This window comes from Pleurodeles waltl, chromosome 4_2, assembly GCF_031143425.1.
Source record: "Pleurodeles waltl isolate 20211129_DDA chromosome 4_2, aPleWal1.hap1.20221129, whole genome shotgun sequence".
NCBI lineage: Eukaryota > Metazoa > Chordata > Amphibia > Caudata > Salamandridae > Pleurodeles > Pleurodeles waltl.
The window spans coordinates 383,556,487-383,580,849 of record NC_090443.1 but is presented as its reverse complement, the minus strand read 5'-3'; positions in this window follow the sequence as shown (position 1 = coordinate 383,580,849).

The following is a 24,363-nucleotide window of genomic DNA, read 5'->3' as shown; positions in this document are numbered from 1 at the left end:
AGTGTGTGTATATGTGTGTTCGTTGGTGAGTGAAGGTGCGTGTATGTCGTGGGGGGCTCTGGAGAGGGAGGGGGAAATGTGGGGGAAACCAGGGGAGGGGACGGGGAAGACCCCTATTAGTGACAGGGAATTCCTTCCCTGTCACTGATAGTGCCTACCGCCATGGTTTTCGTGGTGGTAAGGAAGCCACAAAACCCATGGCGGTAGTTGGGGTCATAATCCCGCGGGTGGGCTAGTGACGGCCGCCTGGCTGGAGACTGAAGTCTCCAGCCCGGTGGTCGTTACCGCCGTGGCGGACGGATTGGTACATTGGCAGTTTGGCTTGAGTCAAACCGTCAATGTCTTAATATGGGGAAAAGTACCGCCAGCCTGTTGGCAGTACTTTTCTCCATTTTACCACCATCCGCCGGGGTCATAATGACCCCCATAGTCTTTTGGGGAAGGTATATTGACAACCTCATTATGTTATGGATGGATTTGGTAGATCAGTTGAGCGTGTAACAGAGATATCTTAATGATAATCTTTTAAACATGAAAATTACTTTGAATTTCAATAAGGAGAACATTGACTCTCTAGACCTACAGTTCTATGTAAAGGGTAGTGTAGTACAGAGTACAATGTTCCGAAAGACAACCACGTGCATTCTACATGCTTCTATTGCTCATCCAAAGCACATTTGAGGCTGATTTAGAGAGTACTAAAATCAGAACATTAAGAAATGCAGAAATGAAAATACAGAGGGTCGCTCAGGATGGCACTCTGAAAAAGAAAGACCTTGGCAATTTAGAACAAAGAGCGACAGCCTTTTTTTACTAAATACACAACACACTGTAATAACATTTATAAGATTCTCTAAGAAACACTGGCACTTGTTTTTAGAAGTTCCTCAGTTAAAAAAATTACATCTCTAAGAACCCCAAAGTGGTCTTTAGGAGGGGTAAGTCATTGAAGGACTTATTATATCCTAGTTATGTGGCCCCTATACAGAAACATGGCATTTGGATACCATCTAAACGATTGTTTTTTGTTTTATATGAACTGATTACAATGTGTGTACATTTAGCAAGAATAAGACATTGAGTTTTAAGTACAAGACTACCAAGGAATATGAGATAAGGCATTTTAATGATTGTAATACTCTGTTTGTCATTTGTCATTGGTTGTGATTGTAACTTGATATATGTGGGGAGCAGACTTCGAACATTAAAATCTCGGATTCAGGAATATTCTAGGGCTTTATGGAATGGGGACACAAAATACCCTATTGCACAGCATTACAATGAGAAACATCAGATAATCCAAACCTATGGTTACATGGAATTGACCACATATCAATCAATTAATATACAGGGGTAATACTTTTGAGACAAACTGAGGCAAAATTAATTTGACATTTTTGGTCTATAGGATGGGGCCTGTTAGAAATAGGATCTTTGGTTGGCAGTCAGGTTGCCCCCGTCCAAGCAAGGACCCTCACTCTAGTCAGGGTAAAAGAGAATCACCCTCAGCTAACCCCTGCTTACCCACTTGGTAGCCTGGCACGAGCAGTAGGCTTACCTTCAGAGTGCTAGGTGTAAAGTATTTGTACCAACACACACAGTGACCTAATGAAAACACTACAAAATGACACAACACAGTTTTAGAAAAATAGGAAATATTTATCTAAACAAAACAAGACCAAAACGAAAACATCCACAATACACAAGTCAAGTTATCAATTAAAAAGCAAAAAGAGTCTTCGTGTAGTTTAAAACACACATGTGTTCTACATAGTCAGTGTTCTCTTTGTTCTCAGTTCCTTTCTTTTGGCTTTTTCTGTCTTTTCCGTTATTTTCTTCCCTCTGCTTTTAATTCTCTTGCTTAGTCTTTCTTTTAGGAATCTTCTCTTCCCTTTGTTTCTAACTCCTTGTTTTGACTTTCTTTAGGAATCTTCTCTTCTGGGAGATGCTCCCTGTCGTCCGAACAAAACCAGAAGTACCGCCAGGATGAAAGTCGGAGGGAAAGAAGCAAAAAAACAAACAAAAAAAAAGGTAAGTTGTCTATTCAGGGGCTTCTGGGGTAGGGGTTAGAAGGGAAAGTGTAGCGTGGTGGGTGATGGGACCGGGAAACCCTTAACAGGTGCCCAAAATATCACCAGATTGTGGGGTGTTGGTTTATACGCACCAAGTTATTCTTTTGAACTTAATAAGTGAGACTGTTAGCTTCACAGCCATCGTTGGTGCGCGTTAGTAAGACACTCAAATAACGCCCAAAGAAAAAAAGAAGAAAAAAATAGTATTTTGTTTGTTATACCAGCGGTGCTGAGTTGTCCTTATTAACTTTTCCCCAGCACTCGCCCCACACCACCAGCTTTCACCTCCTGCCCGAAAATTGCACTATATGGATTTCGGAGGCAGGTACGTGGCGGGAAAGAACTTCTGTTCGCTGTTCCACAGACAGCATCTCTGGGACTTTACCTCCTGTGGCTCCTCTTTCGTCCTACGGGGTTGGTCGCTCTTCTTCTCTCTCCTCTCCGACTTCGGTGTATCTCTCGGACGCCGCACACGTCACTATTTCCTCCTTTATTTTCATGGAAACCCAGATATCCGGGTTTGTGTAGGACTCTTCTGTGTCGTTTCACTGCTCAGTGTCCCTGGGGCATTGGGCGGTTGGCCCAGGGTCGACATCAGTAACCAGGGACCACGTGACCCAGTTACACATCCCTCTCCTAGAAAGGGACTGTTTGAGTTCCTGGTCAATGGGGTATCTTGACAAATAATCAGCAGACAACAGTTGATTTCCCGGGAGGTGTTGCACCTGAAAGGTAAATGGTTGCAGTTCCATAAACCAACGTAGTATGCGCAAATTAGTATTCTTATGTCAGGACAACCAAGTGAGGGGAGCATGATCGGTATATAGTACAAAGGGATGACCCAGCAGATAATACTGAAGATTTTCGATGGCCCATTTGATCGCTAAAGACTCTCTTTCGATTATGGGGTTCGCATTGTTCACGGGGTAGAAGTTTGCGACTTATAAACACGATGGGGTGGTTGTTCTCAGCCTCATCTTTTTGAAACAATACGGCCCCTATTCCCACGTCAGAAGCATCCGTCTGAAGATGGAATTGTTTACGGAAGTCTGGGCAACGTAATACTGGTTCGGTGGTAAGACTTTTCTGTAGGACGAAAAAACTGTGTTGTTGGGCAGAAGTTAGGCTTGTTATCTCAGCGGGTTGCCCCTTTCTTAAGAGATTGGTTAAAGGAGCAGCCAGTGTGGAATAGTGAGGGATAAACCTTCTATAGTAACCCACCAGACCTAGAAAGGAGCGTAACTCTTTTTTCGTGGACGGGGTAGGTATTCGGAGGATGGCTTCTATTTTAATCATTTGGGGTTTGATCTGACCCTTTCCTATATAATAGCCAAGATATTCAATCTCGTTGCATGCTAGGCGACACTTAGAAGGGTTGGCAGTGAGTCCTGCATTTTGTAGCAGGTAGAATATGTTGTGTAGGTGAGTCACGTGTTCTGTCCATGATTCGCTATAGATCACTATGTCATCGAGATAGGTGGCAGCATAGGTGTTATGATGCCGCAATAAGGTGTCTATGAGCCTCTGGAAGTTTGCTAGGGACCCATGTAACCCAAAAGGGAGTACAGTAAATTGATAGAGGCCTGATGGAGTGGAGAAAGCTGTTTTCTCTTTGTCCCCTGGTGACAAAGGGATTTGCCAGTAACCTTTAGTGAGGTCCAAGGTGGGCATGTATTGGGCTTTTCCCAGCCGTTCTAGGAGTTCGTCAACCCGTGGGATAGGGTAGGTGTCGAATTGCGATATATTGTTTAACTGCCTAAAGTCAATACAAAATCGGATGGACCGATCCGGTTTAGGCACAAGAACGACTGGGGAGCACCATGGACTCACAGAGGGTTCTATGATACCCATCTGTAGCATCTTCCTCACTTCCTGCTCCACTAGCTGCTTTCGGGCTTCTGGGATTCGAGAAGGTGGGAGGCGAACAATCTTTCCCGGTTGGGTTTTAATTTGATGTTGCGTCAAGGTGGTCTTCCCAGGGGTTGAGGAAAATAGCGATTTATGCTTGGTAAGGAGAGAACTTAGTTGTTTTTGTTGATCAGGTAGGAGGGAGGCATTTATATGGGGTTTCTTGGGGACTGATTTCTGTCCTGTTGGACATAACCCGATTTCTAGTTCTTTAACTGTGTTTATGAGGAATCCTGTTGTCAGAGCAGGGGTGGTATCTTTAGGTTCCTCCCTCTTCTTTCATAGATTTATATGGTGTCTTTGTGTTTTTTGAGGGTTTTCTGACAACTCAATCGTATAGGTTACAGGAGTCATGGCTCCCAGCACTCTATATGGACCTTGCCATTTCGGTAATAGTTTGTTGTCTGAACTAGGTAGTAATATAAGGACCTTATCCCCTGAGTGTAGCTGTCTGAGCTGGGTCTTCTTGTCATAGTATCTTTTTTATTTGTTTTGGCTCTCTTGAGATGTACTCGAACATCCTCCAATACTGTCTGGTGTTGGGACTTTAGTTGTTGGGTGTACTCTAGTAGGGCTTTCTCCCCACCCTCTTCTTCCTCCCACAGCTCTACGGCCATGTCTAAGAGGGTTTGGGGTTGTCGACCAAAAACCAACTCAAAGGGACTATGGCCTGTAGAGGATTGTACATGAGTCCTTTCGCATAAAGGACCAGGGGTAGCTTTTTGTCCCAGTCCTTTCCTGATCCAGAGATGGTTTTCTTCAAAAGGGATTTTAGCGTATAGTTATACCTCTCCACGAGGCCGTCCGTTTGGGGGTGATATACGGAGGTCCTTAAGTGTTTCATGCCTATTATCTGACATATCTGAGTCATTAGATGTGACATAGAATTTCCTAGGGAAACCCTACTCGCGAAAAAAACCTGACCATGGCATGCGCCCCACTTTTGGTGGTCATAACTAGATAAAGGTATAGCCTCTGGGTACCAAGTTGCATAGTCGACGAGGATATAGGTATATCCTTTGGAGGAGGGAACGAGTGGGCTCACCAAATCCATACCTATTCTTGAGAAGGGGACGTCGATAAAAGGCAGTGGATATAGGGGTGCTCTCTTTTTGGGCCCCAGGTCTACTAACTGGCATCTAGGGCACTGTTGGCAGAAACGTCAGATGTGTGAAATTACCCCAGGCCAGTAAAATTGGCGCAGCAGGTATTCTTCCGTCTTTTCCATTCCAAAATGCCCCCCCATGTGACTTTGTGCTAGATGTAAGGCTTGAACGCGGTAGGGTTCTGGGACCACCAGCTGTGTCTTTTCTTGATTATTATAGTTTGTGATCCTATATTGGAGGCCTCTTTGTACAACAAAATAGGGACCCACCTCTCCCGTTATCTCGGATGTGGATGATTTCCAGGCATGTTGGAGGGTAGGATCCTCTCTTTGGCTACTGCGGAAAGGGGGAATAGAGGTAACTGCTTTCTTTCTTACATCCCTCCTTTCGTTGTTCTCTTCTTTTAAGTGATGCAATTTCTTTTCTTCTCTTTTTAACTTCTTGCTGGGTTTGTACCGGTCTCCCCCCGGACTTATGTGTATTCTGGTGAAGGGTGCTTCCTCCCACCATAGGTCCATCTGACTTTTGCTTTGTATACTACCCAATAGGTCAGCAAAATATGTATAATCGGTGCCCACAATGACTTCCTCTACCAAATGGTCGATGACTCCCATCTCTATTACTTCTTGTCGGTCCTCAACAGAGACAGAGACCAAAGGATAGTCCCTCATGTCACCGTGAATGCAACATATAGAGACAGTGTTCCTGGGTATTTGAGTGTTGAGGTCCACCAGGTTGGCTCTAATGACAGATTGACTGCAACCTTAGTCAACCAGTACGGTAGTGTTGTGTCCATTAACAACCATCTCTTTCATATACTTCAAATTCTCTTTTCCGGTATAAAAGACTCTTCCACGGGTAACGCCGATTTCCATGGGTTCCAGTTTCTCCTCCTTGTGGGGACACATGCGGGCGATATGACCCCACTCTCCACAACTGTAGCACTGGGGTTGTTGGTTAGGATTTTTCTCATTGAATCTGGGAATAAAAGTCTCCTCTGGGTTTTTCTGAGGTATAGGATGGTAGGAGGGTCCTATCGGTCGACCAGTGGGGTTGGTTCCTTTTGATGGTCCAGGTCTAAAGTCAGCAGAGCGATGGTATGCACATGCCAGGTCTATTGCCGTAGTGTTAGCTACGTTGGGGTGCTGTTTGATCCAGTTGTGGGTGGCTGACGGTAAGGCCTCCGGGTATTTTTCGAGAAGGATCGTTCGAATAACATCTTCTCTGTCAGTGCCAATGGGTCCCAACCATTTCAATCCCAAATCCTTCACTCGGAAATAGAGGGCACAGGGGTTCTCTGACGGACACTACTTGGTTTTTCTAAATTTGAGCCTGTAATATTCTGTATCAAAGCCAACCCGCTCCAATATACTTTTCTTTATATCTGCGTAAGGGGTAGTTCCCCCAGGGTTAACCGCTTTATATGCAGCTTGTAGATTGCCTGTCAGTATCTTCTGGCCATGTAGCGGATGTAGCTACTCTCTCGAAGTTGGTGAAGAATGCATCAGGGTCTTCACCTTCTTGATACTTCTGGAGGACAGAGCTAGGCACGTTGGGATGGACTCACGTTGCAGCTATGGTATCCGTTAGTTTTTGCAAGGCAGTCTCATGAACCAGCTGGTTATTTGCTATAATGGTTGCCTGGCTCTTCAACGCACTTTGAAGGGTTTCTCGGTCTGTCTTAGCTTCACTTTGGTGTTCCTCCCATACAACTTGCAGATGGAGTTGCCCCTCCGCCAGCTGCTGGATCATGTCCTCGATCATGGGTTTAACCTCCATTGCAGAGGATGATTTATGGCCCCTTTCTTCTTCTATTGTCGCTACCCCACTTCTGACACCACTGTAGGAGGTGAGTGTATAGCGATATTAAAGAAACAATGTAAAGGACTCTGTAATAGACATACTCTGGTTTTAGTAGTGTTGTTATTTTATTGCCTCATTTATTTCATTCTCTTCGTTTCTCATGTGTTCTACATAGTCAGTGTTCTCTTTGTTCTCAGTTCCTTTCTTTTGGCTTTTTCTGTCTTTTCCGTTATTTTCTTCCCTCTGCTTTTAATTCTCTTGCTTAGTCTTTCTTTTAGGAATCTTCTCTTCCCTTTGTTTCTAACTCCTTGTTTTGACTTTCTTTAGGAATCTTCTCTTCTGGGAGACGCTCCCCGTCGTCCGAACAAAACCAGAAGTACCGCCAGGATGAAAGTCGGAGGGAAAGAAGCAAAAAAAAAAAGGTAAGTTGTCTATTCAGGGGCTTCTGGGGTAGGGGTTAGAAGAGAAAGTGTAGCATGGTGGGTGATGGGACCGGGAAACCCTTAACAGGTGCCCAGAATATCACCAGATTGTGTGGTGTTGCTTTATACGCTCCAAGTTATTCTTTTGAACTTAATCAGTGAGACTGTTAGCATCACAGCCGTCGTTGGTGCGTGTTAGTAAGACACTCAAATAATGCCCAAAGAAAGAAAGAAGAAAAAAGAATAGTATTTTGTTTGTTATAGCAGTGGTGCTGAGTTGTCCTTATTAACTTTTTCCCAGCACTCGCCCCCACACCACCCGCTTTCACCTCCCGCCCGAAAATTGCACTTTATGGATTTCGGAGGCAGGTACGTACCTGCGATAGCCATGTCCCTCCAGGGACGTGGCGGGAAAGAGCTCCTGTCCGCTGTTTTACCGACAGCGTCTCTGGGTCTTGACCTCCTGCGGTTCCTCTTTCGTCCTCCGGGATCGGTCGCTCTTCTTCTCTCTCCTCTCCATCTTCGGTGTATCTCTCGGACACCGCACGCGTCGGAAGTGCCTTCTTTATTTTCATGGAAACCTGGATATCCGGGTTTGTGTAGGACTCTTCTGTGTTGTTTCGCTCCTCGGTGCCCCTGGGGCACTGGGCGGTCGGCCCAGGGTCGACATCAGTAACCAGGTACTCGCTACCAGGTTCCAGTGCGTCAAAAAGGGCTTGCGATCGGTCGATTCCACTCACGAGCAGGACCTTTCATCATTTCTCCTTTCGTCGGGTCGGAGCTCTCGGGTCTGGGCAGGCCTTGCGTTGTTTTTACACGCCCAGCGACGCTTGTGTCGGAAATCCAGCCGCACGATGAACTGAAAACCACACAGCGTGGGCTGTGATCTCCCAGCCTACGTCAGCGATGCTGTGCATCGTTTCTCCAGCTCCGTGCGTCGATTCTTCAGTTGCGTTTCCGGAGAGCATAGATTTTCAGTCGCAGAGCCAGCAGCGCATCTTTTTTCAGCACTCTGTGTGTGGATTTCCTCCTCTTAGGCTGCCAGCTTCTCCTTTCAGGGTCCCAGGAACTGGATGGGCACCACAGGGCAGAGCAGGAGTCTCTCCAGAGACTCCAGGTGCTGTCAGAGAGAAGTCTTTGCTGTCCCTGAGACTTCAAACAACAGGAGGCAATCTCTGAATCAAGCCCTTGGAGAGTTCTTCTCAAGATGGAAGGCACACATTTCTAGTGTTTGCCCTCTTACTCTGGCAGAAGCAGCAACTGCAGGATAGCTCTACAAAGCACAGTCACAGGCAGGGCAGCTCTTCTTCCTCAGCTCTTCAGCTCTTCTCCAAGCAGAGGTTCCTCTTGTTTCCAGAAGTGTTTCAAAGTATGTGGTTTTGGGTGCCCTTTTATACCATTTTTCTCCTTCGAAGTAGGCCTACTTCAAAGCAAAGTCTCTCTTGAATGTGAAATCCTGCCTTGCCCAGGCCAGGCCCCAGACACTCACCAGGGGGTTGGAGACTGCATTCTGTTAGGGCAGGCACAGCCCTTTCAGGTGTGAGTGACCACTCCTCCCCTCCGTCCTAGCACAGATGGCTAATCAGGAAATGGAGACTACGCCCCAACTCCCTTTGTGTCACTGTCTAGTGTGAGGTGCAACCAGCCCAACTGTCAAATTGACCCAGACAGGGAATCCAGAAACAGGCAATGTCACAGAAATGGTATAAGCAAGAAAATGCTCACTTTCCAAAAGTGGCATTTTCGAACACACAATCTTAAAATCAACTTTACTAAAAGTGTATTTTTAAATTGTGAGCTCAGAGACCCCAAAACTCCAAATGTCCATCCGCTCCCAAAAGGAATCCACACTTTAATGAGATTTAAAGGTAGCCCCCATGTTAACCTATAAGAGGGACAGGCCTTGCAACAGTGAAAAACGAATTTAGCAATATTACACTGCCAGGACATATAAAACACATTACTATATGTCCTACCTTAACCATACACTGCATCCTGCCCTTGGGGCTACCTAGGGCCTACCTGAGGGGTGTCTGACATGTAAGAAAAGGGAAGGTTTAGGCCTGGCAAGTGGGTACACTTGCCAAGTCGAATTTACAGTTAAAACTACACACACAGACACAGCAGTGGCAGGTCTGAGACATGATTACAGAGCTACTTATTTGGGTGGCACAACCAGTGCTGCAGGCCCACTAGTAGCATTTGATTTAAAGGCCCTGGGCACCTCTAGTGCACCTTACTAGGGACTTACTAGGAAATCAAATATGCCAATCATGGATAAATCAATTACATACAATTTACACAGAGTGCATATGCACTTTAGCACTGGTTAGCAGTGGTAAAGTGCTCAGAGTTCAAAAGCCAATAGCAACAGGTCAGACAACATTGGAGGCAGGAGGCAAAAAGATTGGGGATGACCCTGCATAACCAAAAAAAGTCCAACAGGGCAATAACATAGATTGTAAATTTCATCATTTTTTTGTAAATATGGATAAAGGTGATCTTTAGTTCTGTGGAGTAAAAGTTAAGGGTTAATACATTTTGGTTCTATTTTGATATATGCCCCTTGATCATTTTATTCAGGATTGATGACATTAATTTTGTCATTGTTGATTTATGTATGAATAACAACATTTCAGGTGGTCTCTTGATTTAGGATTGGGTGCTCTTGAGAATTAGGATGTTTTCCAAAGCATGATCCCTTGTTTTCTCTGTTAAAAGATGGTGATCATGGAATTGTATTGTTCGTTATAGCATGATGACAGAAGGGAAATTAGTTATACTCGGAAGGGGATGTTTTAGTTTTCAAAAAGTATGAGATTTGTGTTAATCGATCACGTTATTGAATAATAATATGCAGGAATGTTATGTGATTGAATGATGTGGCCCAGATTTAGGCAATCCTTTGAAGAGTAATCCCTTATTCTTTCTACTAAAAGACGGAAGCCAGCACTGCATTCACCGATGTTTTGAGGCGGGTGTCTGATGTTTTGGACTTGCATCTTCCTACGGAGCAATTGTCTATTGATCCCTTGTTATCTTTTACCCCGGATCAAACTAACACCAAACCAGTTCTGCCTTTTTGTGAGGCTCCCTACGACATCCTTCTAGATGTCTGGACTAGATGCCTGTCTCTGGTCCTTCAGTGGATCGTTTTGTTTCGCACAGGCATCAGCCGGCACAGGCAGACCCTTTGTGTCTTCGCCACCACCATACCCCTCTGGGATTTGTTACTCTAACTGCTTTGGGCATTCCTGCTGTGGAACAGGTTCCATCTGCTCTGCCGCACAGGGACTCTTGGCAGCTGGATGCTGCTGGCAGGCGTATTTTCACCTCTTCTAGTGCTGCCCTTCGTTCCATCAACACTTCCTGTGTGTTGGCCCACTTTTCCCATGCTTTTTGGGACTCTGTGGAACGTTTACTCCCATCGCTTTCTGAGGATGTTCGCTCTGAAGTCTTTGACCAGGGATGGTCAACTGGCTGCTCACCTTGCAGTTCGCTCCGGTATGGATTCTACCGATTCCACTGTCCGGATCATAATGTAGGAGGCTGGCCTGGTTTGTAGTGTGTACCATGGGTACTTACACCTTATACCATGTCCAGTTATCCCTTATTAGTGAAATGTAGTCAGTGTCTAGAAGCCAGGCTGTCTAGAGGTAGCTGTAGGCAGAGCAACCAAGGCTGAACTAGGAGACATGCAAAGCTTTTGCAATACCACTGTAGTCACACAGTACTTACACACAAGAAAGACAATACTCAGTGTTACCATAAATAAAGGTACTTTATTTTAGTGACTCAAGGCCAAAAATATCTTAGAGGTTATACCCCCTTAGGAGGTAAGAATTATACACAAAATATACACTAGTAACGAAAGGCAGGTAAGTAAACAGTCAGAAAATAATGCAAATAGTGAAAATCACCATAGATCACAATGGGCCTAGGAAGAACACAAACCATATACTAAAATAGTGGAATGCGACTGTCGGTTTCCCACCTAGGCAAGAGTAGTGTGTAGAGGGGCACTGGGAGTGTAAGAAAACACAAAAGATAAGTAAAGTACCCCATCCCAGAGCCCAGGAAAGCAGGAGTAAAGTACAGCAAGTTTCCTCAGAACACACTAGGAGTTGTGATAAAGAATTATGCAAAAACCAAGCAAGACTGCAAGACACCAATGATGGATTCCTAGACCTGAACACCTGTGGAGAGAGGAGGCCAAGTCCAAGAACAGCTGAAGAGTCCACTAAGAACTGGAGCCCCAGCTAACCCAGATCAAGGTGCAAAAATGGATTCTTCAGTTGGAAGAAAAAGTCAGAAATGCACCAAAGAAGACAGCTGCGGGTTCCTGCTTGGTGCAAGAGATGTCCCTTGTTGAATAGAAGAATGCAGGCTGGTTTCTGTAATTGGATACCGCCAACAAGCCTTGGCTCACGCATAATAAGCATTTGGTGGGAAAAGACGCTCCCTGGGCCCAGGAGGGACCTCGGGGTCTCAACTCATACTGAGGAGACAGAGGGGGTTCTCAACACTTCAGAGAGCCCTCACAAGACCAGGCAGCACCCACATGAGTCCCAGGAAATGGGTACAAAGGAGTTGCAATTCGCGGTCGTCACAGCAATACACAAAGGGATCCCATGCTGCCGGAGAACAACTCAAGGAGCTGAGCGTCTCATGGTAGAATACTGGGGACCTGGGCTATGCTGTACACAAAGGCTTCCTTGGAGAAGCACAAAGAAGCCCTAGGAGCTGCAAAACACGTGGTGCACAGGGGTACTGTTTGGCTCGGGGAGGCAAGCTCTTACCTCCACCAAATCTGGAAAGTTGGACCTTTGGATAGTGTGGGTCACTTCAGTCCACCACTTGTGTTCTAGGACCCACGCTCATCGTCAGGAGACGGGACCCAGAGTACCAGTCGTCACTTCAGTGAGGTTCCTGCTGAAGCAGGGAATTGACTCAGTCATTCCACAGGAGATTCCTTTGATTCTTCTGGTGCAGGATGAAGACAGGCAGCCCTCAGAGCGTGCATGACCTGGAAACTGTTGCAGTTGCTGGCAGGAGCTGAAGTTACAGGGTTGCAGTAGCCTTCTTGGATACTTTGTTGCAGTTGTAGAGTTCCTGGAGCATTTTTGCGGTTGATTTGATGATACAGGGTGAAGCAGAGGTTTCAGAGGATTCCTGCTGGAATCTTGCAAAACTGAATATGAGGAAACACCCACAGGAGAGACCCTAAATAGCCTTGAGAGGGGGATTGGTAACCTTACCAGGTAAGCACCTATCAGGAGGGGTCTCTGACATCACCTGCTGGCACTGGCCACTTAGATGCTCCCAGAGTTCCCTGACCATCCTGAAAACAAGATGCCAAAACCCAGGGACACTCTAGAGGAGCTCTGGGCACCACCCTTGGGGTGGTGATGGACAGCAGAATGGTCACTCCCCTTTCCTTTGTCCAGTTTCGCACCAGATCAGGGACTGGGTGTCCCTGAACTGGTGTAGACTGGATTATGCAAGGAGGGTACCATCTGTGGCCTTCAAAGCATTTCCAGAAGCTCTGGGAGGATACCACTCCCATGCCCGTAACACCTATTTCCAAAGAGAGAGGGTGTAACAACCCTCTCCTAAAGTAAATGCATTGTTCTGCCTTCTTGGGATTGAGCTGCTCAAGCCCCAGGAGGGCAGAAGCCTTTCTGTGAGGTTGCACCAGCTGGGGCTGCAGTGAAAACCTCAGAGAGCTGGTTTGGCAGTACTGGGGGTCCATGGTGGAGCCCCCAGGGTGCATGGAATTGGCCCCCAATAACAGAATTGGATTGGGGGTACAATTTCTAGTTCCTAGACACCTCACATGGCCATATTTGGGATTACCATTGTGAAGCTTCATATATGTATTGACATATATGTAGTGCACACTTATGATGGCGTCCCCGCACACACGAAGTCCGGGAAAATGGGCCTGGACGACGTGGGGCACCCCTTCTAGTGCAAGGGTGCCCTCACCCACAGGTATTATGCACCTAGCCTTCAGGGTCTGAAGGTTAAATATATAGGTGACTTAAAAGTGACCTGGTGCAGTGAAAATGGCTGTGAAATAGTGCTTACACTATTTCACTCAGGCTGCAATGGCAGTCCTGAAGAAGTGTTTGTATGTGCTCCTTATGGGTGGTAAAAGAAATGCTGCAGCCCATAAGGATCTCTTGGAACCCCAATGCCCTGGGTACGTAGGTACCATATACCCGGGACTTATAAGGGGGGTCCAGTATGCCAATCTGGAGTGAAATATGTAGTCACTAGACTATAGTGACAAATTTGGAAACAGAGAGAACATAAGCACTGGAGTTCTAATTAGCAGGACTCCAGTGACACAGTCAAGCAAACTGACAAAACAGTAAAACATACTGACATGTAGGCCACAAACCATAAGCACTGGGGTCCTGACTAGCAGGATCCCAGTGACACAGTCAAAACACACTGACAATCAGGCAGACATTGGGGTTAACATGTCAAGAAAGATATTACTTTCCAACAAATCATGGCTGCTTTTGTTGCCATACGTCTCAGGGCTTGGTTATCGTCTTCCAACTTGTCATCTCCAGTGAGAGATGCTGTACTTGATATGCCATTTGATGACTAGTCACTTTTTGGGGCGCATGCCGATTCTGCCTTGCGTCGTTTCTGTGATTCTCATGGTGGGGACTAGTGGCCTTCCTCTTCTATCGCACGTCCTCGTCTGTTGTGACTTTCAGGGGACTGTCATGTTCCTCTCAAGTGGGGTAATTCTCACCCCTTGTCTATTGTACTGGTGTTTGTTTCCTTAGCTGAGTCGTTTTCGACTAATTTTTGGGTTGTGCTTTTTGCCATCCACGTTGGATTTTGTTGTGCATCCTTTGGTGTGCACAGCGCCTTTCTTTTCTGTTGCTCCTTTCAGCGGTGCAGTGGTCCCGGAGCATTTCTTGAGCCTCGGCTGGTGCAGCCTTCTTTGTTAATGGGGTTGCTTCCGCTGCCATAACAGTATGGTCCTCTGATTTTTTCTTGGTGAGTTTCAACTTTCCCTTTGTTTCCCTTAGGCAAGGCTTTGCCATGCTTGGTGTGTCTCTACTTTTGAGACGGGCAGAGAGCCCTTTCCTCATTTAGCCCAATTTCTGGATGAACGTCCGCCTTCCCTTGGGCTTTTTCTACCACGGTTGGTGGATTTCTTTCTGTTGGGCGTACCTGCCCTATTGCCTATCCTTTCATTTACCCAGACATTTTACCCTCCATCTCTGTTGCTAAGAGTTGGACATTCACTCTTTGAGCTTTTTGTAGTGGATGCTGTTTCGCGCATTTCTCTATTCTATTCCCCATGTGGACATATATTTTGTACTCCTTTTGGAGCCAATTCTTGCCTACTTTTTAGGTTATTTATCTCTGGATCCCTTCCTTGGAATGTTTCTTTTCCATGTTCCATTTTCTGTTTCTCCTCTGCTACGTCTCATACTGTGCTTGTTGCAGGTTCCACTCTTTTCGACTTATGGAGCTATGGCTCGATGGCAGGGTCTTCTGCCTCTAGAAGTATAGGCTCCTCCGGACAAGGGTTCCCCGACTTGCCACTGCTGTCTGGGCCTGCAGGCCTTGGTGTTCGCTGTTGCTAATGTTTCTTTCCAGTCCATTTGCTCTGGCTCCCTGATTATGCTTTCTGCCTTTCAGGGCACTGGCTCCTCGTCTCCTGCAGGCATTGTAGCTCAGGGGTCACGTCTTGTGCCTTTGGTGTCATGGTCATCTATACATCAAGTGTTCATATCCCACCTATAGCACGCTGCCTTTGGATTACCTTTACGAGGGATCAGATCTCTGGCGTTTTGAATTTCTACTGTAGTACTGTACTGGTACTGTACTCTTCTCTTTGTTTTTTTTTTCCTCTATCCCCATCCTACACTGGGCCCTCCCTGTGCTATTATTCATGGGTTCTTCCTTTATTTTCCACATGATGTGGTTCTTTTCTCGTACTCCGTCTTCTGGAGGCAGTGCAGTACCTCTTTTTCACCTTCACTGTGGTATCCTTCATTCTTGGATTTCATTCGTGGCGATGCTTTTTCTTTCACCTCCCCACACACTTCACTAGGTGGGGTATGGTGTTACTTCCACTTCTGTCTTCTGCTGGGCTTACGCCCTGCTTGGTGCCCTGTTGGTCCCTCGCCTTCATTGTTAGTTGTGATGGCCTAGAGGGCGTCATACCTTTTGGGTCCGAAGTCGGAATTCCTTTCATTGGTTGGTATTTCGCGGATCTCATGTGTTGGTTCCCTTCTGGGCATACCTCTAGGGTTTCTTCCCTAGTGGTTTTGACTATTTGGTCAATCTTACTTCCTGCTACCTGATTTCTCCACCATCCTCTGTCCTTCTACCTCCAGATGTATCTGGGTTTTTTCCTTACTGCTGGTGTTCTTGATACCTTGCCTGTTTTCTGTCTCTTATCCTTGGCATAAGCCGTGGTGGTCTTCCCCTGTCTTTTCCTGTCCTCTGGGACCTATTCCTAGACCCTCACTCCTTTTGACCTTTGTCCTTTCAAGGGTCTCACATGCCGTATTTCCCCCCCACTTATATTCTTTGCGGGGTGCCATAGTTGGTGTCCTTGTATATTTACAGCTGGGTGGCTAGGTCTACTGTTTTGGTGTAGTAAGCTATCCCTCTCCAGAGGTTCGCGTCTCAACCCCGCTCTTACATTTTAGTATGCTCTTTCTGTTATACTCTCTGCTTCATACTGCACAGTCCTTTGCTTTGTTTATTCTGCCTCCAATTTCCCTGTCGACTGGTTTTCTGGACTACATTTTTGCTCTGTGTTCATACTAGACCTTCTGCTCCTTTTACCTTGGCATTTCGGTTCTCCTTCAGTGCTCTCTCTCTCTCTTTCCTCTCATTACCCAGCTTGGGGTATGTCTATACACTTTGCACTCACGCAAAGCCTTCTTGGTCTTTCCCAATTTTTTGTCCCATTTGAGCCTGGTGCTGTTTCTCTGCGCCATCTGAGCCCCTCCATCTGGTCTTCATTCGCTTCTCTGACTGGAGTTCTTTCTCCTTCTGCCTGTGAGCTTGTTATGTCACAGTTGTCTTTCTACTTTGCTTCTTTGACACTTTAATTTCACGTTTATGTGTGTCATTCTGGTGCCCCTTACGGGGTTTTCTTTCCTCCTCCTGCTTGTTTGGTCCCATTGTACCTTCCCTTCGGTTGGGGTTACTGCCTAGCCTCTGGTGAAGGTTTGTTCCTACCAAGCTCTACCTTTGCTTTACCCCAGTGGTATTGCAGTTCACTTGTCTAGTATACGTCTTTTCTAGTTTTCTCTCGCCACTCTGTCTCGAGCCTGGTTCTTTCTCTGTGTTACTGGGTGGGCGAGACTGGTGTGGTCTGTTCTTTCCCTCCGCCATTGGTTGGGATTGCCTGGGGATCCTATTCTAAGATAAGGAATCTGCAGCTAGTTGTCTATCAGATGAATAAGCTACTTACCTTCGGCAATGACTTATCTGGTAGAGACACAGACTAGCCGCAGATTCCTTATGGACCCATCCATCCGCCCGCTTGCGGACTGTGTACTCCTCAGTCTCGCTTACGGTGGTTTGGGGTGTTTTGTTGTCCTGCTATGTCTCATGACATCTCTTGCTCTTCTGGTTGGCATATACACTATTGCACTGTTTTTCTATTCCATTGCCAGTTTCTCTGTGGCTCTGCGTTGGTCTGCGGCTTCAATTCACCAAAGAAACTGACGTCAGCGTGTTGGAGGAGGGAACATATGGATTCCGTTGATGCCATGTCCGGGGATGACGTTGCTGCGGAGTTGCTCAATGCCCTCTACTGACACGCAGAGGTACTGCTGAAGAAAAGTTTCCTGATCCAGGCTGATGCCTGGGGGAGAATTCTAAGATAAGGAATCTGCGGCTAGTCTGTGTCTCTACCAAATTAGGCATCACTGAAGGTAAGTAACTTGTTCTTCAATATTACAAGATATCAGCCATGGAATGGCCGTGATTCGTAATAGGTTTGAACTACATGGTTTGTTATAGTGTTTTGCTGGAATAGGGATGAGGAATGGAGGAGTTATGGATTGGTAATAATAGATACTATTATTATCTTAATGATATGTGAGTTTGTGGTTTGACTTATGATTGGACTGTTGTGAGTCTGCGTATTTCTGGCATCAAGAACTTTTCTTTCTCCCTACTATAAGATAGCGGCCATGGAAAGGCAGTGATTTTGCCTTCTTGAATCGCAAGGTTTGGTATAGTGTTATGTTGGAACGAGGATGTGTCATAACTAATGTTGGAATGGAGATGCGTTGTCACTAACATTGGGTTTTTCAGATTTGGGAAATGCAATAGTGATGAATTGGGAATAATAAGTGATAATATTACTTTCAAAAACATGTAAAGTTATGTTTGGTCGTATGATCAGACGATTGTGAGTTTGGATATTTGTGGCAGCGAGAACTATTACAATATGGAGGCCATGGAAAGTTGGGATTCATGATTGACTTGAATTGGAGAAATCTACTGATGTTTCTTGTGAGTAAGTTAGTAATGAATATATAAGGAGGATACTTTCTTATTGGCACTATTTTAGCTACTTGAAACTTGGAGTGCTTGTCACGATGGGTAACACTGATCTTGGTATGTCAGTTTGACTGTTCCGCTGTTTTGTGATTGGAAATTTTAATTTAAGGAAGGTAGTATTTGTTTAATAACTTTAGATCCTGGTATTCCAATTGTACTTTTGTTTGTTTTGAACCAAATTTGTTAATTTTCCGATACATACATAGGGGTCATTGTTTAATACAGCTGTGCATTTGGTACAGGGATTTATCTTGGTATGTGGGTGAAATATGCCTGAATATGCATTAATGGTGAGGCAGGATTCGCTGGTTCAAGGTTTAACAACATTAAGAACTGAAGTTGGAATTCAAACTAAAGAAGGAAGTAAAACTTCAAGTACTTAAAAGGGGAAATAGTCAAACACATTTGCATAAAGTGGTTAATAAGGGTGTATATTAGGCAGCAACATTAGATTCAAACAACTGTTGGCAAGACACATGTATGGTTACAATACAGAGGCTACTTCAGCCAGATTCTGGTGGTTTGTGGACACAAGTATTTGCCGTCCATGTGTCCTGTAGCAGACGATAAAATGTGTCTCCGAGATGGAGATATTGGGAGGACCCAAGCCCTTACCATGTTTGATTGTTTGCAAGTGAGTCCTGCTGCCATAATGTAATGTTCAGGGTTGTATTCGCTCTCGGTATATTTGCAATTCCTTCATGTACATGTCCCAGCCGCTTGCAATATGGACTCTGTGCAATCCTCTAGCCTCTTCATGTCTGACTGCCACTGTCTCAGCTTTGTCCCATTTCAACAGTGCTGCCCACCAATGGGGGATAGTTGTGAGCATGGGTGATTTCCAATTCATGGTGATGGCTCGCCTGCCAATAGTTAGTACAAAGTCAATAAAGCGATTAGTTACTTTCGCTCATTTGGGGGGGTTAAAGTGGCCCAAGAGGGTGCTTTCAGTAGTGTGAATGTCAGTACGTTCACTCAATTCTGCGAGGGTCTCCGTAATATGAAGCCAAAAGCGGCTCGATTCTGGGCAGGACCAGAACATGTGTAACATGTTAGCAGTCGGACTGTGGCATTGAGGGCACTCCAAAGGGGACCAAAACATTTTCTGTAGTGTATCTGGTGTGAGGTAGGCTCTGTGCAAAATATTATATTGAAATCTGGTATTCCTTGATACCTTTTTGTGGTATATCAGCACCCTATCCCATTCTTTATCTAGGAATTCTGTTCCCACATCCTGTTCCCAGCTTCTGCGAATCAACAACAAGGGGTCTCAGGTCGTATGTATCAATGCCCGGGTGAACCAGGTAAATAGGCGGCTACCATTGCTCGTGAGATGTAGTGTTTGCACTAAAGGTTGAGGGTTGAGATCCGAATCAGTTATCTGCCAAAGATCAGCCAATATGGCAAGAAGTTTGGCATGTGCTAGATTGTGGCCCGTGGGTAGACCCCAGTCAGTTTGTAAGTGATCAAAAGGTTTGAGTACTTTGTCACGGAATAGGGCTCCCACTGTGCTGATTTCCGCCGCTTCCCATTGTTGAAGACCCACTCTTCCCAGCATTATCCGGGGAATAAGGAGGGAGTGGGGGCACTAGTTTGATACTTTGCCTGTAGTTAGCATGGGCCTCTGTCAGCAGTATACTACAGTGTGGCAGTGGTGCGGCTGATGGGAGAAAGGTTTGCTGGACTATACGTTGTGCGGTTATAGTAGTGGGTTGACCCACTTCTTCTAACAGGTGACCCGCTAGCCATCTGGTAGGCATTCAAGTTGTGCGACCAGGTAGTAATGTTCAAAATTTGGGGCTCCGAGCCCTCCTTTCTCATTTGGGAGTTGCAGTTCACGCAGTGCCACCAAACGCCTGCCTTTGTGCTAGAGAAAAGTACCCAATGTGTTATGGAAGCCTTATTTAAGGATATGCAGCGGGAGATTATGAAAATAATATAATAAACGTGCATATATAACCATTTTAGATAGTGCAATTCTACCCTGAACTGTGAGTTGGAGGGTGCTCCAGTAGGTCATCTAAGAGCTTATAGATGTAATAGCTCTTGTAAGGTTACCATCCATCAAATCCTGGGTGGTATGATAAGTGTTTATACCTAAATAGCGAAAGGTACTTGGTTCCCAGTGCACCTCTCGTGAATCTACTAACAACTGTTGTTGGAGGACTATGTGGATGTAAGGGCTATAAGCAGGACTTAGACCAGTTTACTCCTAAACCTGATGCTGCTCGGAATTCAGATAGGATCTCAGTTATGGCGTTCATGCCACTTCTAGCATCGCAAATATAAATCAGCACATCATCCGCATACAAGGAGGCAGTGTCCCTTCCAGGTGTATCCCCCAATCCCAGACCTACTGGCGTAGTTTCTGTGCCAGTGGCTCCATGGCTAAGATGAAAAGAAGTTGGGATAGGGGACAGCCCTGACATTTGCCTCTGTTTACTGGGAAGGGAGGGGAAATACATTGTCCTACCTTCACTTGTGCTATAGGGTCCACATACAGGAGGTGTATAAGGCTGTGTAGATGGCCTGTGATGCCAAAGGAAGTGTTGGAAACAAATAGTTCCAATCTAGCGTATCAAACTCTTTTTCGAGGTCTATTACTAGGCATGCAGCGTATGGCCATTGGGCTGGAGCGCCCCCTCCATAATTCTAAGCACCCTCCGGATATTAAGCGTTGTGGACCTGCCTGGGATAAAACCATTCTGGTCTATGTGTACCAGCCCGAGCATCTGTTTCAGTAACCTGGGGGCGATAATTATGCCTAAAATTTTATAATCAGATCTGAGCATTGAGAGAGGACGTAGGAAGCTAGTTCCTATGGGTCATTACCCGATTTGGGAAGGGATATTAGCAGGGACTCCCTCAAGGATGGAGGGTATCTACTTTCCTGCAGTGCGGTTTGGAATACCTCCAGTAGCTTGGCGGCTAATAACGGCAAGTAGGCTTTATAGAACTCTCTGGGGTACCCATCTAACCCAGGGGTTTTGCTCGTAGCTGATGCCTTGATTGCCTCATGTATATTTTGGGTTGTAATGGGTGCATTAAGGTCCCCTATGCTGGAGGGGTGTAGTGTTGGTAGTGTGACCTCCTGGAGGAAAGTACGTATCCTCTGGGTTCTATCTATCGGCCGGGGATTACATAGGTCTCGGTGGTAAGGGTATCATGATCATCCACCTGGTTGGTAAGTAGTCATGTGGGGCATATCCTGATCACTGTGATTGGTGGCATTGGGGGTGGAGCAACGTAATAACCACGCAAACCGATGACCCGACTTGTTTCCTTCAGCATGTATCCTAGCCTGATATGCTTTAAAGTCTAGGCATCTCAGTAAATAAGTGGCGATTTCCCTAAGGGGAGTCATGTGAGTAAAGTTCCAGCTCCCTCAGCTTGGATTCTAGTTGGATTAGTTCCCTGTGTATTGTTGCCTTAACTCCCACCATTGTGCGAATACAGTGACCACGTATTACTGCTTTTAATGCCTCTCACTCAACTGCGAGAGTGGTTGCTGTACCCCAGTTGTCAGCCAATTATTGCGTCAGGGCCTCCTGTGTGGTTTTCCTGAACCCCTGGTCCTCCAATGTCCCAGGTTGGAACCTTCATGTGGGAACTGGAGGTTGCGGCTGCCCCCAGTGAAAGCTTACTAATAGGGGATTATGGTCAATGCCAATCTGACTGTTTGTTTTGTGATTTGATTTTTTTTAACACATGGAAGGTGGAATTCAATCTATTACTTGAGATAGTGTTAGTCCATATTTTTGTAATACTTTACCTTGTGATGGGAATGTGGGACATGTTATTTATATTTTTGGAATCCGGCAAAGCTGGTTGTTACCTTAACTTATTATTGGGTTGTTAGTAAAGTTCTCCTGATGCATTATATATAGATTTATTTTTTACTCCAATGTGGGGATAGATTTACTTTTTGTGCAGTTAGAAATATTTTTGTGAGGTTTAAGATTTGGTGTATAACACGTTTGGATGTAAGGATGACTAATAGAATTTTGATATATTTTAAATTATATTTCATCTGTTTGGTGTCATCATAGAGTACAGTCAGTCTGGAATATGTGGACTGGAATGGTGAATTATCAGAATAATTTGGGACCGGGTTATGATAAGAAGATGGAATTGATTGGAATGTGATTATGAAATGTGACCATTAGAGACTTGCACTTTTCCTGTATTGTATATGTGAATGAAATATACTGCTTTGTGATAAAACGGTATGTGTTGGTTAGCATAAAAATGGCCCCTTCAAAACCTTTAAAAATTGAATGGTGGTGAAGGTGAATGATGTAAGGGTATATATGTACTGGTTTATCTCCCTTTTTCAATCAAGTGCAACTTCTCAAGGACTCGGGTAAGGCGTTCCTCAACTTGGGGCCCAAATATGAGAAGGGGCGGCCTCTCATACATGCCAGTTTAACTTTAGAGACTAGCAGAGGGACAGGTTACTTGAGCATAACGGACGGCTGGTAGGGTATCACAAGTTCTTGACGGTACCGTAGAGCAGCACCTGACCTAGCCTGTGTACATGGCATAATGATTTAAACTGTCTGTTGATCTACTGCGAGCCAGTAGAGCTTGCTGGGAATGCCCGACACAGAGGCGTGTTTTGGGAGACGGTATAGGAGCCTGGAGAGTGAGTTCTGGACTACTTCTAGACATCTAATGGATGCCTTATTGGCCCCTAAATAGAGGATGTTTTTGTATTCCAGTCTCATTAGAATTAATGCCTGAAAGACCGTCCTTTGGGTTGGAAACTGAAGCATCTAAATGATTTTTCTCAGCCATTTCAGTATCGCACAACAAGTTGCGGCAACGTTGGCCACCTGGGCTTCATTGACAGCTTCTTATCCAGACAGAAGCCAAGGTTCTTTACCTTGGGGGCTGGTTCAGTAAGAGAGCCAAATGTTTGAGGTCAGTGTTGTGGGCCCCAAAGCAGGAGATTCTTAGCTAGCACCAATAACGCAGAGTCATGGTCCCAGCTGTGAGAAGGGGCAGTCATGGCTTATTCACCCATTATGAGTGATATCAGAGATGTTGTTATTTTCTTTTCAGACACATTACCAGTTTGAATCATGTTATGCCTTTGAAACCTTGTGTAACTTGGCAACTCAGTTATTAACATAATGTTTAAATCAGATCTAGACCAATGCTTTGTTGTCAATATAACTTCTGAACACCTGGGCCTCACCCAGGTAATGCAGGAAGCACATGTCAACTGTCTCAAACTGCTGGTTCTTTAATTGATCCTCCTAATGAAAAAAGACAGTTGAGAAACATGTGCAATTATGATAATGACTAACGAGTTCCTCTGTTTTCCCCATGTATTTCCTTGCACCTGGTTTAGGCTGGCTATAAAAGCTGGCATTTCAGACTAAAGCTGGCTTAGCCTCATTTAGCTTGGAAGCGACATTTATCTGTCTCCAGTCTTCAGCAGCCTTCCCTTCTCAGCAGCAGTCCTCTCTTTGCAGCGGCATCCATACCTTCACAGCAACTCACTTCTCCTCGAGGCGACTTGCTTCCTGAGTTCCCACCTAGTATTTCCGATCTTCTCTACAGTTACCACAGTACCTGTAAAATGGGGGCAGCTTTCAATTCATCTCTCTCTTCGTGCTTTCTTGTGCTGGTAAAAAGACATAAGTCATCCCAAATAAGGTAACAGGACTTTTTCTGTTTAATTTGGGATCTTGATCAGTGCTTATTAATCAAACTCATCTAAAGCCAGCAATAATATTCAGACCAATCTTGTGACGGAAAAGAAATTAGAGAAAAGTTGTATTTCTTGCAATAGTTGCGCCTTCCTAGATCTTGTGCTCATAGTTGGTTTTCAATCTGTGTTTTCCCAACCAGAATCTGATGTTGGTGTTCTAAATACTTTTGGGACAATTAAGAACTATAATCTGATTGCCATTGCAAGTTTCCATATGAACTCGAACTCCTGAGATTCTTTAACTACTGAAAAAGTTGAAGTAGTTTTGTATTAGCCAAGTTATTTTCTCTCAGCCAAATCCTTGTACATAATTCCAGTTCATGGTAATTCCTGGATGAATCTTGAATCACACTGAGGAGTGTTTCTAGAGTGAATAATTGGTATGTTGATTTGACGTTAGTTATTGCCACAGATCTGTTTAGTTTATCCTGTTTTAAAGTGTGGTTTCATTACAGGGAAATCTGAGTCCAGACCCTTGTATCCCTAGAATCCAGATATCCTTGATTCCAGCAGTTGCCGGAGTAGAGAAATCCAAATATGCAGAAGTCCTGGTATTTTTCTCTTTCTCACTCATCCCAACCCCCCTTTCCATTGGAAACTCGAAGGGTTGCAGTGTGTCCTTCACTGCTGCCCTGTTAGTTCTCATTGGGATTCGGGGAATATTGTCACCCCATCGGAACCACCTAGTGTTCAGGTGAGTGGCTTGCAGCACTTGGTCTTGTCCCCATTGAGTTTGAGTGAAATGCTATTCATCCAAATAGAAATCA